The 12491-nt window shown below is 32.8% G+C and overlaps 1 long non-coding RNA gene across 2 annotated transcripts in view; it reads left to right on the top strand.

The window, feature by feature from the left end:
- Positions 1–10825, top strand: part of LOC111758061 (uncharacterized) — a 338911-nt gene extending 328086 nt beyond the window's left edge. For both annotated transcript variants that reach the window (XR_010041450.1, XR_010041451.1), the window contains 2 exons: positions 2965–3050; positions 9522–10825. This is a non-coding gene — a long non-coding RNA (uncharacterized LOC111758061). The remainder of the gene's footprint in view (positions 1–2964; positions 3051–9521) is intronic.
- Positions 10826–12491: the final 1666 nt, after the last annotated feature.

Below are 12491 nucleotides of genomic sequence, written 5' to 3'. Positions count from 1 at the left end.
CCACGATGGTGGTAGACACATAGGAGTGTGTTTGTCTGATTCTTCTAGTGGATGATGGCTGTTGGAGGATACCAAGGGCCTCTAATGGTGGCCTATGGATACACAGGGCTTACCTGGCTGAGTGTCCCTGGGCCTGCTGACTGCCTGCAGGAAGGAGCCTTCTAGTGGAACTCCCCGAGGGTGAAGGCAGATCTGCTAATTTTCTCTGCCCATGCTGGTCACCTATAGAATGTGGCCTTTTGGTGGCGGTGCACAGGAGGTAGAGTTAGATCTGTCTCCCTCCACTCACACTGAGCTCACGAAAGAAGGGGCCTTCCGCTGGCTGTGCTCAGCAGGCTGAGGCCAGTCTCCTGGTTCTCTCAGCCCCAGCTGGGTGCACAGGGGAAAGGGCCTCCTGGTGGCAGCGCCTGGTAGGCAGAGGATGATCTGTCCTGCTTTAAATTGTGGGTGTTGGATATGGTGTCTCAACAACGAGCACGGTGACTAGGACAAACATAAAAGATGTTCTTTGCCTCTTGGCGCAGGTAAGATGAACAATAGCAGAAATCCCTGCTTTCAAAGTTTAGATAAGTTGAGGAAAGCCATTTCTCAAATGGGAAAGTTTTCTTACAAGAGAGCCACATCAGATATTTGAAGAAAAATTAGAGAATAAGGAAGAGAAATAATCCAACAGATATTTGTAAAGGGGTTAGTTTCAAGCCACTGGATTTCAAGACTTGTTGACTCCACACATGTCCATCAGGACCCTCTTTCCAAGGTGTTACTTAGGACAGGATTCTTAATTGCAAAAAATGGTGAGAAGTGCACTGCAAAGCTATGAATGTGAAATTTATGAGTTCTTCAACATGTACCAGAGATAAAGAAATCTAAAGAATTTCACTGTTATTTTCCAGTCACACTTTTTTTCGGGTTAACATTCATTCCTTTTATCTGTACCAAATACGTTTCTAGCTTTTTTGCTAACATATTAGAATATATGCTTCCGTGTCTCCTAAAAAAAATTCCTAACTTCCAAGTACTTACTGCCTGGTAGAATTAGGTAAATGCCTTGTCAAACATCTTCAAGTTTATCAAGGAAAGCTGTTGTGCGAAAAACATAATTTTAAAACTTTTCACACAGAAATTGCTAAAATTATCTCCCTCTTGTCTGAGTCCACAGTGGAATGATTGGTGTTTTAAAAGCAAAACGTGTTCAGCTGTCACCAAAATGGTGCAATGTAATCTTCCTGCTTTCAGAAAAATGTGCAATATAAGGTTCATTTAAAATATACTATGGCCATAATGGGGAACATTTCTTTACATCTAAATTTTTCAAGAGAAATAACATTTTGAACAAGTCTAGGATAATCCAACAGGTATTTTAAAGGAGTTATTTTCATGCAATTATATTTCAATAATGTACATAAATTTTTAAATGGCCACCTTTGGATTATGAATTTACATAATTAATACTTATCAGCCATTTTTGGGAGAAGGGTTACTACTGACTGAAACCATAGCCTTAATACTGAGCCACCTCCCAGCTTTTTAAAAGTTTTTTTTACTTTGAATCATTGCTGAGTTATCAAGGCTGAACTTGAATTTGCAATCCTCCTGCCTCAGTCATTCAGAGCACTGAGATTACAGGCATGCACCACCATAAGCAGCCATTTTATATACCTACCTGCTGATGCCAATGGCCAGTGTTAGGGGAAGAGTCATCTAGTACATGAACATAATGATTGGTATCATGAACCCCGAGTGCCTAGGTTTATCATGGCATACAATGATTTATTAAATATGGTAAATTTTTAGAAACTGCCTCAGCTCCGGTATTACCAGAGGACAGATGAGAAACATACAAGAATAAAATTAGAATTAAAAGTCATAATGTGTCTTTATTTTCTTGCCCCAAATAATATTCCTGTACTCCACATAACCAAACAGTCAATAATGCTCATATAACCTGAATCACTTCATGTGGTCATTTTCTATTGAGACATTCCTATGTTCTGAGGACCCTGAGTGGTTGTCTTTTGAACTGGAGCTTTGTATATGAAGGTTTGCTGTTCCTTCCAAGCAATGTGCTCTCTCCTGGAGTATTAAATTGTATCTTAAATTGCTAAATGAACAGCTTCCTGTACTTTTCTTTATGTTAGGTCTAAGGCAACAAGTGTTTTTTTTTTTTTCAAAGACCATCAGTGTTATTAAAGCTCTTTGAGGGATAATAGAATTATGCTGTCTCTTGGAGAACATGAGTCACATTCATAAAAAAATAAGAGGCTTCATGTATAGGGAGTTTCTTTCACTAGGGAGGTAAGCTTTGTCACAGCTCTATGTGGCTGTCAGTGAGACACTGGAAACTCAGGTGGAAATTCCTTAATCGGGGTTACCTGGGAGTCTGTTTTTCACAGTTCTGCCATTGTTATTTTGCACATTTTTTTTCAAGTGATTGATCCACTGGTGTATTAAATCTGAGTCTTATCCAAAGATAGTAGACTAGATTATGTTATAATAGCAATGCCTTAAATTCATGAAGTATGATCTTTTTACAGTGAAATATGTATTGTCCTCAAAGTTGTCTGCTCCACTTCAGATACATTTATCCCACCATTTTTGCCACTTTCTGAAGCTATTCTGAAAGGCTTCTTTCATGAGTGTCTTTCTGGTATGATAAACGATACAGTGAATGCTGCTTCTCATTGCTATCTAACAGGAAACCAAGCTCGTAAAATCATTACTTTCTGTCTTCATCTACTGTATTCACCAGATCTGGAACCATCCCCAAAGACAAAATGTCCATACTGCATCAATGTATTCAGGTGGGGGTTTTTAGAAGGGCTATGGAGGCTTACCGATAACTTGCTGTTACAGGTGGGGTCCAGTCAGAAGGACACTGTGGGAATTGACTGAATGGGTTTGCCTCCCTTTCAGGTTCCTTCTTGACAAATTCTGTCTCTTTCCCCCTCACCATGCCACAAGCAGCTGTCCACTATGTGCCTCTGTCACAAAGCCCTGCCTGCCTTGGATCCAGTGGAATATGGATTGAAACATCTGCAAATCTGCAAACTGTGAGTCAAAATAAACTTTTAATCCTTTAATTTGCAGATTATGGATATTGTATCTTTCTCAGTGATAAAGAAAGTGACTGAGACATCTCATATCTAGATCAGGGATTTTCAACTTTGGTACTATTGACATTTCAGATCAGGGAATTTCAGACTGTAGAGGACTGCCCTCTCAATCATAGGTTTCTTAGTGCCTACCTACCACAATCGAGTGATGTGACCTTGTAGTGTTGGCAATTAAGAGAAAGAGCCAGATATTACCAAGTGTTCCTTAATAGGTTTGTGTGTACATAGGCAGAGTAGGGACAAGACTGGCTCCTTTAGAAAACTAATGATCTAGATTTTTTTACTTTCCAAACATTTCTATGTCACATTGGATTCTCACATCAGAGCTATGAGGGCAAGTTTTGTTATCTCCACTGAACAGGGAAAGAATTATAGATGCAAAGAGCTTAGGTCCTTAGCTGCGTTCCAGTACTGTCTTCATTTGTGCTTGAGGCGTAATATCTGCTTCGTATGTAAGTTTACTAGTGGAATGCTAGGTTAATACACTTTATAATGTAGCTGAAATATAAGCCTTACAAAGGTAGAAAGAAAAACAGTAAAGTGGCTGTCCCTACGTTGCTGTAATTTTCCTTTTGTTCAAGATGACATTCATACTACACTTCTTCCAGATGCCACACAGAAAAGAAACATTACATGTTAATTGTTGGTCATGTAGCATGTCCCACAGTAAAGTAGCTTGTTTAATTGCTTTTATTGTTTTGAAGAAGTTTAAAAGCACAAAGAAGATATAAAAATAAAGTGTCTTTAGCATTTAGAATTATTATTTATAATTTATAATTTTATTTCAAATTTTTGAATTAAAGATACAAAGTAATGCATCACATAAAAGTTGCTTTCTCCTATACCCATTCTTTCTTCAGTGTTACCTTCTTTCTTTCTTTTTTTTTTTTTTTTTTTGTCTTTTTCGTTTTTATCGGTACCAGGGATCAAACTCACGACCGCCTGCTTGCGAGGCAGGTGCTTATGCCACTGAGTTAAATCCTTAGCCCCTGGTGTTACTTTCTATCACAAATTTGATGCACATGTTTTACACTACTATATAAATACAGGATCTCTTTTTAAATACGTTTATACAAATACTAATCCATTAAACATTTTTCTTATTTCTAAAAAATGGTTCCTTTTTATTTATAGTGGGGAAAGGTGTTACATACTAAACTTATTTAACAGCTTTCTATAAAGTTAACATTATGGTTGTATAATTTATCCACCTTCCTACGTATTTACCTATCTGATATATTTTCAGTTTCATATTGAAATGCATAGATTTGTTTATTTATGGGCATTCCATGCAATCCTAATTTTTCAGTATTTTAAATAATATTGCAGTGTATATATGTGGATATATCTCATAAAACATGTGTAGTATGTTTGCAAAGAAACATTTGAGTTGTACTTGAAAAATGAGAAACATTGCAATTTAATTAAAAAATTAAATTTTTAATTAAAAAATTAAAATAACAACCATTTCCATGAATCCCCCTCAAAATGATACCCTATCTTTGAACATATCCATCATTCTTGTCATTTTCTGAAATAGTTCTGTAAGTCTTTTTTCTTGTTTTAAATTGTACTGTTGTTGTATCTCAATGTCCTGAGCTGATTCAGAATGTTTAGCTTTCACGGTCATTTTGGCTATTGGGAAGAACTGGATGTTGTACAGTGCTGACTCTGGCTAATAAAGAGGAGAAGGATGCAGTGCAATACTTTTATGAGTCTGCCTTTTCCTTGGATAGTACTTGGCAGTAGCAATTATTATATTTGTATTTTTTATGATAACTGGTAAAGACACTCATGAAATAGCATTTCAGAACTGCTTCAGAATGTGGGAAAAATGAAACAGTAAATGTCTTTGAATCCAAGGGTATTAATGATAATGTAACTTTAACTGTAATAATGAAATGAAATTAAACGTTCATTTTATTTTTCTATCACACTTATGTCACATCCGTCTCATTTATATCACACTTATTACATGAACAGAGACTTTAATGTAAACAATAATTGGAGCAAGAATAGGAGCCAGCAAAAAAATAAAGGATATATGTTTCAGAAAGACTGAGGGAAGTATATTGCAAAAATTACAAAATGTGCAAGGAGGGGAAAATAAGTTGCCAAATCTTTGAAAATAAACTGATGTTTGAACTGCACTATATACAAGGAATTTCTGACTTTACAAGGTGATCAGATTATTGAAACAAAAGTATCAGTATAATCTACTGAGTTCATAGCAGGAATGCAAAGCTGGTTCTATATTTGCAAGAGTCAATTTTATCTGCCATATTGATAATCAAAGGAGGAAAAAACACGTTACTGCTACAACTGATGCAGAAGAAGCATAGAACACTTAACACACTGTAAGAAAAATTCTCAGTAAACACTAAATAGAAGAGTTCTCCTCCTGATAAGGTGACTGCATCTCATGTAATGATGAAAGACAAGGATTTCCTTTTAAAATTGGGAGCAAGCAGCCATATCTTTGTCCCTCTTTACAAGTCCTACATGATTAGTTAACTATGTCCTAGAAATTTTAGACAGTTAAATGAAGGAGAGAAGAGAGAGAGAGAGGAGGAGGAAGAGGAAGAAGAGGAGAAGAAGAGTAGTAGTAGGGGATGAAGGGAAAAGAGAACAGAAGAGAAGAGGAGGGAAGCCAAAGAAGGGGAAGAGTAGGGAAGTAGATAGGAAAAAGGATGCGGGGAGAGAGGAGGAGATGAGGGAGAGAAAATAATTGCGAAAGGAAACCAAGGTGTCTTTATTTGCAGTTGATGTGATTTTCTTTGTAAAAAATCCCAAAACCTTCAAAACACTAAAAAATTTTAAAGATAAGCTCAATAAGTTTACATAATATAATTTTTAACACATGAAGTTAAATTTTATTTTTTACACTAGTTGTATATGGATAATGGAATTTTTAAAAACAGCACTTAAAAACAGGCAACGTAAGACATTCTTCGGTGTTTATCTAACACAATATATACTTGTGCAGGCTCTGCACTCTGACCACTGCAAAATGCTGATGAATTATAGGAAAGAAGATCTAATCAAATGGAAAGGTATACCTTGATTATAGGCTAAAAGACTCAGTATTGTATGGAGAAGGATGCCCAATTCTAATCAAGCTCTCAGTGTATTTTATAAAAATAATGACAAAATATTTCTAAAGTTTATATAACCATGCAGTGGAACTAGAAGAGTTAAAAGAGTTTCAAAGATGACAGAAGAATTATACTGACCTGTTTTAAGATTTAACATAAGGTCTAACAGTTTAAAATTCTTAATAGATCTGGTGAACATGTTAATCAATGGTAAAGACTGAAAAGTGAGAAAATAGACCCACACAAACATGACTATTTGAACTTCAACAAAAGTATAAAAAATATTCAGTGACGAAGTGTTTTTAAAAGAAGTGATATTGAATCATTAGACTCTCTGAAGAAATTTAACATTTTTTTCTTCCAGAAAAATTTAGTGAATAATTCACTTAGATTAAAATTCCTTGTTCCTATTGTTAAGAAATATTTTCTCTTTATGTTTTTCTAAGTTCATCCTATTCTTTAACAATGAAATAATTTTTTAAAAAGAACTTTCATTGTTTTATACCTCTATCTTTTCATTCTCTATAGCTTCTGATAAAAGATCAGCTTTTATTCAAATTATTGTTTCCCTTTATGAAAAGTGACTTTTTTTCTCTAGCTCAATTCATGGTTTTCTCTTTGATATGCTATAACCTAGCATGCACCTAAGAATGCTTTTCTTCTTAGTTATGTTTCTTAGTTATGTTTCTAATTATACTTATTCTTGTATGTGTAAATTTGGGCTATATTTGAATATTGTAATAATCTTTAATTGAATTATTCTTTCTGTAAGCTGAAAGCATAACAATGAAGTTGAACCTTCAGAAAATAGTAATTTAGACTGAAAATTATATATAACCATGAAAATGTGATATAATTTTTCTTTTCTTTTAATTTTAAAAATACTTAGTATATATATTTATATATAATATACATTGTAATATGTTATATATGATATATAATATAATGTGTACTATAACTTATGCATGGTAAATGGTCTTAGATTCTTTTTAAGTGTAAATATTTGGGTAAAGTGATACAATGTTTGCTCCATGTAATTGTAAAATTTGAAGTGTTATATTTCAGTTCTAGAGCAATAATTAAAAATAATGATTAGTGACAAAAATAACCAGTGTGTAAGTTGAAATAAATTCTGAAATGAGAATCAAACAAAAAGATAAAAGGTGGAAAAATTGTACTGAGGATTGCTATTTAATATGTTTCAATACATAATGTAGATTAAAGAATGGATACATAGGTAGGTTGTGATAAAATATGGTAAATTTTATTTTATTTTTCTGATAGTTAAACACATGCCTAGAATGTCTCAAGTTTATTCTTCTTTATGGCAGTGGAGCACTTCATTGTATATAAAAACCACATTTTCTTTAGCCATTCATCTGCTGATGAACACCTGGGCTGTGTCCAAGTTAGCTTTTACAAATCATGTTGCTATAAACATAGGCACACATATGTGGGTGTGATGTGATGCTTTTAGGTTCTTTTGAAAAGACTCGTAAGGGAAAATAGCTGTGTCAATTGCAATCTCTGGTTTTAAATTATAAATGAACTGTGGATATTCTTTGTCAACTTAAAGATTTTTGCCTTTAATCTTTCAGTAAATTTAAATCCATATTTCTGATGTTAAGATAATCTTGTACTTTTAAACAATATTCTTCATGGTAATAATGTAATCTTTAATAGTGTAAAAACTTCAAATTTTTTGATGATTTATTTAACTGTTTGTGTCTATGTCATAAAGAGATTAGTGTACTATTCTTTTAAAAGATCTTGCTCAATTTAGGTGTTAAAAGTTATCCTGGTACAATGTAAAGAAATTTCATTTCTACTATTGCTTTTGCTTCTTTGAAATAACTTGTATGATAGATCATTTCCTTCCTGTCATTCCTATTTTATCTTTATTAGAATATTTTTCTGTATTTTACAGTTTATATTTTCTTTTTCACTATTATAGTATTTTAAAGTAATATTCTCTCATGATTAAGAAAGTGTCTTTGCATTTTAATTTATGTATCCTTTATTGTTCCAAATGGTTGTCTAAGGTTGGTCTATTGTTTTTATCTCCTATATCTATTGGTTGAGTTTATTATTTACTAATATTGTTTATTTTCGGTTTTTAAATCTTTATTTTTTGCCTGTACCAGTTGGTCCATTTATCTTATTAATTTTCCCAAAGACACATCTTTTTTATTTTGATCTCAGTTATTGCTTATTTCTTATTTAATTATAAACATTATAACAGAGTAATTAATTGATTAATTCATTTATGATCTTATCATTATTTTTTCCTACTTTTTATATTCTTTACTTATCAAGCTTTTGAGTTGATGTCTAATTCATTTATTTTCAATCATAACTTTTATTTAATATTTTATAGCTAAATGATACTTTTAAAATATTTTTATAATTCCCATTGTAATTTTTTCTTTAACTCAGGTTATTTAGCTCAAAGTCTTTTCACTGATTTGCCCTGTTAACTTTTAATTTAATATCATTATTGTCAATGAATATGGCCTTTATGGCACTGTTTGAAATTCCTGAGACTTGCTTGCTGACTGCGTTAAAAACATTTTTGTATATTTGAATACAGCATGTATTTATTTTTCAAAACAGAATTCTGCAAATTGTCTACTAAATATTTTTATTTTTCTGTTTACAATTCTTGCTTTAGTAAAAATTATATTACCACTTTAGTGTGTCAATTCATGACAGATCTATTTTAAAATTTCCTCTATAATTATATATTAGTCATTTGATTTAAAAATTCTGTCAGCTTTCACATGACATATTCCCTCACTGAATAGTCCTCCCTTTAATCTTATTAATTTAAAAAATTATTTTTAGTTTTTAAAGTAAAGGTTAATTTTGTTTATAACCTGTAGCTAATTAAATTTACTCATATAAAAAGTGCATTTCTGTGCTTATTGGTGTAAGTCTTACCTCTGAGTGATATGTTCTTGTGGTTGAAGTGGGTACTAAACTTAATGCAAGTCTATGGATAATAAACTCAATGTTTATATAACTGAAATTATCTACTCAAGAATGCTACAGAGTTATGTTTATCATTCTGGTCACTTTTTCTCCTTTCTAAATCTTTACTCGGCATCCTAGGTTTTTGTTTCTCTCATTTTCTAGAATATGCTCTTACAAATAAATATCTGTCAATGACATCAGTTATGTAACCCAAAAGAATGTTGTCGTCTTTGTTCTTGGACCTGTAATCAGTGTTTGACACTGTTTGTCACTTCTTACTCTTTCAAATGAATTCTACATTTCACCTTCATAATACTAATGGTTTCCCTAATATTTCTAGCAGACACTTTCTCTTTTTCCATGCTGGATTTAAAGAAGCCGTTGGTTTTAAAACAACCTGTGAAGAGTTGCTACGTGACAAGGAACTGCAGCCTTTAGAAAGATCTTGAGGGATCTACAGTGTCCTGTAGACAATAGCCAACAAGGAACTGGGGACTTGAGTCTTAGCGCTATAGGAAAATTGATTTTGCCTTCAACACAAGTGAGCTTCAGAGCAGATCCATTATTAGGTATATCTCTGTATGAAAACCAATCCCTTGTCAACACCTTGATTATAGCTTTGCACAGTATTCAGCTAAGACAATAGGACTTGTGATCTGTACAAGTTTGAGATGACAAATTCTTCTTGTTTTAAACTGCTAAGACTGGGGAAAATTTGTTATGTACAATGATAATGAATAAAATACTTAGAGGTCATGTACTCTTTTTTTGTGTATAGTCTTGGGGGCTGTCTGGCTTCTTTTGGTCAATACAACATCGGTAATTTCAAGTATATTGCTATGAGAGGCAGTTAACTTTTAAAACTCATTACTCTGCAGTATTTTATTAGGTAGCTATGCTACAATTTCTTTATCCAGTCTATTGTTAATAGACACTTTTTTTCCTCAATTTTGTCATGCTATGTGCAACCATAAGGTTCAAAATATACAATAGTCACTGTGAAATGGGAGGAAACTGTTCAATAAAAAGAAGAAACTAAGATAGGGGAAAAGAGAAAGGATAGAAGGGAAAAGAAAAAAATGCAAGTTAGTTATACCATTAGTGTCACTTAGTTCACTGAATAGGAAAGGTTGTGCTAATATTGATTGAAGAAATTTTTATGCCCATATTTTGTACTTGAGTGACTAAAGATAATGATGTGTAATTTATCAACAATTGTTACTTTTTTATTATTTTGTTGTGAAAATTTGTTTTACCTTTTCTTCTTAATATTAACAAATAAAGAAAAAAATCTGGGATAATCATTTTTTACATGTTATGGTCGACACACTGTGTCAACTTGAGAAGTTTAGAAGTTTAAGAGACTCAGCAGGGATCCAAGATCCTTACTTTGTAAATATCCTCATCCTGTGCAAGAGAAGCCAAGGAGATTTTGTGAGTGCTCCCTTCGCTCTGGAGCGGGGATTGCCTGTGTACAATATAAGGGAGGAAAAGAGGCTTGCTTTTTCCCTATTGTACTCTTGTTTTGCTATCTTCTGACACCTCTAGTGTTACCCCTGTGCCATGCTACCCCACTTTGGAGCCAGCTGACTATAAACTGAAACTGTCACAAACTGTGAGCTAAATAAATCTTTCCTTGCTTAATTTAGAGTGTCTGGTATTTTGCCTCAGTAATGAGACAAGTAAGCAAGATAATATATTTTAAGGTAGAAATGAGTATTTGGATTGATATAGAGCCATAAATTATGTTGCTGAACCATAATTTATACATGTATTTGGTTTTAATAGTATCAAACTTTTTTCTTTTTTTTTTAATATTTTATTTAAAAGGAAAAAGAGAAAAAAAAGCAGAACAAAACAAAACAGTGTAAGGGTACAAGTAATTCAGAACTACAGAAAAGCAAAAAAACAAAAAACAGCATGCTATCACCTTAGAAACGGTGTTTCAGGTCACAGGATCAAAGCACACAAAGCGAACATTCAAACAGTGAGACTTCAAGCAGTTGTGTTCAGTAATCCAATCCAAACTATTAATATGGTCTTCTATGCAACACACCTAAACACCCTTGCTGTTGTATCCTTCAGGGCATAAACTCTTTTTCAAAGTGATTATAATGTTATAAAATCTCATCCTAATAAATAAGAATGCTGATTCTTTTAAATTCCTTGATATTGACAGTGTTTATAATGTTAAATATTCCTTTTGGTATGTAGCAATATCCTACAGAGGTTTTAATGATCATTCTCATGATAAATAATGATATTAAGGCTTATTGAAATACACAAACTTATAAATATGTCATTTAATATCATTTTTGGTAAAGTATTAATATTTTTGCCTTATTTTATTTATTTATTTATTTATAGAGTTTTAAATATATTTTCTCTATATATATTGCAAAAATTTTCATTTTTACCACTATGGAAATAAAAGCAGTGAGTTTTTAGAAAGAAAGAAGGAAAAAATTAAAGACTTTGAAATAGGCATACATCTGGTAAATAAGACATAGAAAGTGCTAAAATTGAAGAAAATATTGATAACTTGAGTTTATAAAGTCTCTTGACTATACTTAATAATTCCTATATTTTAAATAAGCTCTTTTTATTGTTTTATATGTATTCATGCTCTTTCACAGAGATTTATTTCCTCAGATAGTTTGTAGTTTAAAAAAATTATTAGTATCCATAGACTCTATTGTCTGTTGGAATTCAGCACTTTGGGGTTTGTGGGAAAATCTTTTAATTTCTTGTGCTACTTTGCAGCTTCACTAGTTATAGAAGAATTTTATATTTAGTCCCAATTTGTGATCTGTATTACAATGTATGTTGGAGACTTACACCTATATTTTGTGCAGGCTTGAATATTTAATATCTTTTGATTGATCACATTCATAACCTCAGGAGAAGAATATGACTCAGTTTTTTACCTAGGCTGATGGGTGGTATTTTTCAGTCTTCACTTCATGGATAAGAAAGTGCTTGATAAATTCCAAGTTTGACGACCCAATTCCAGTTTTTATGCTGGGATGGCTGTGCATGTACCGTTTCAGTGTGAGTACGGTGCAGGAAATTTCACAACAGTTCAGTCTCCAATTAATCCCAAATCCCTGATGTATTAGTTCTGTGTTCCTAAAGCAGAGCATATAGGGTTGTGCCTAATAATGTCTCTGAGATGCATATTTTCTTAAGTTTCAGACAACACTATGAAGTTAGGGTCTTAGTCACCTCTGTATCCATATCTCAGGTGTAGTAGCTTGCCCATAGTTTAGCATTTGCATGGATAAATTAATATTAAATTTTATCCCTATTT

Source organism: Cavia porcellus, unplaced genomic scaffold, assembly GCF_034190915.1.
Source record: "Cavia porcellus strain 051 isolate PalLab524CR breed Dunkin Hartley unplaced genomic scaffold, mCavPor4.1 scaffold_20, whole genome shotgun sequence".
Classification (NCBI taxonomy): Eukaryota; Metazoa; Chordata; class Mammalia; order Rodentia; family Caviidae; genus Cavia; species Cavia porcellus.
Note: the sequence above shows the minus strand (reverse complement) of the source record. Positions and strands in the feature narration are given on the sequence as shown.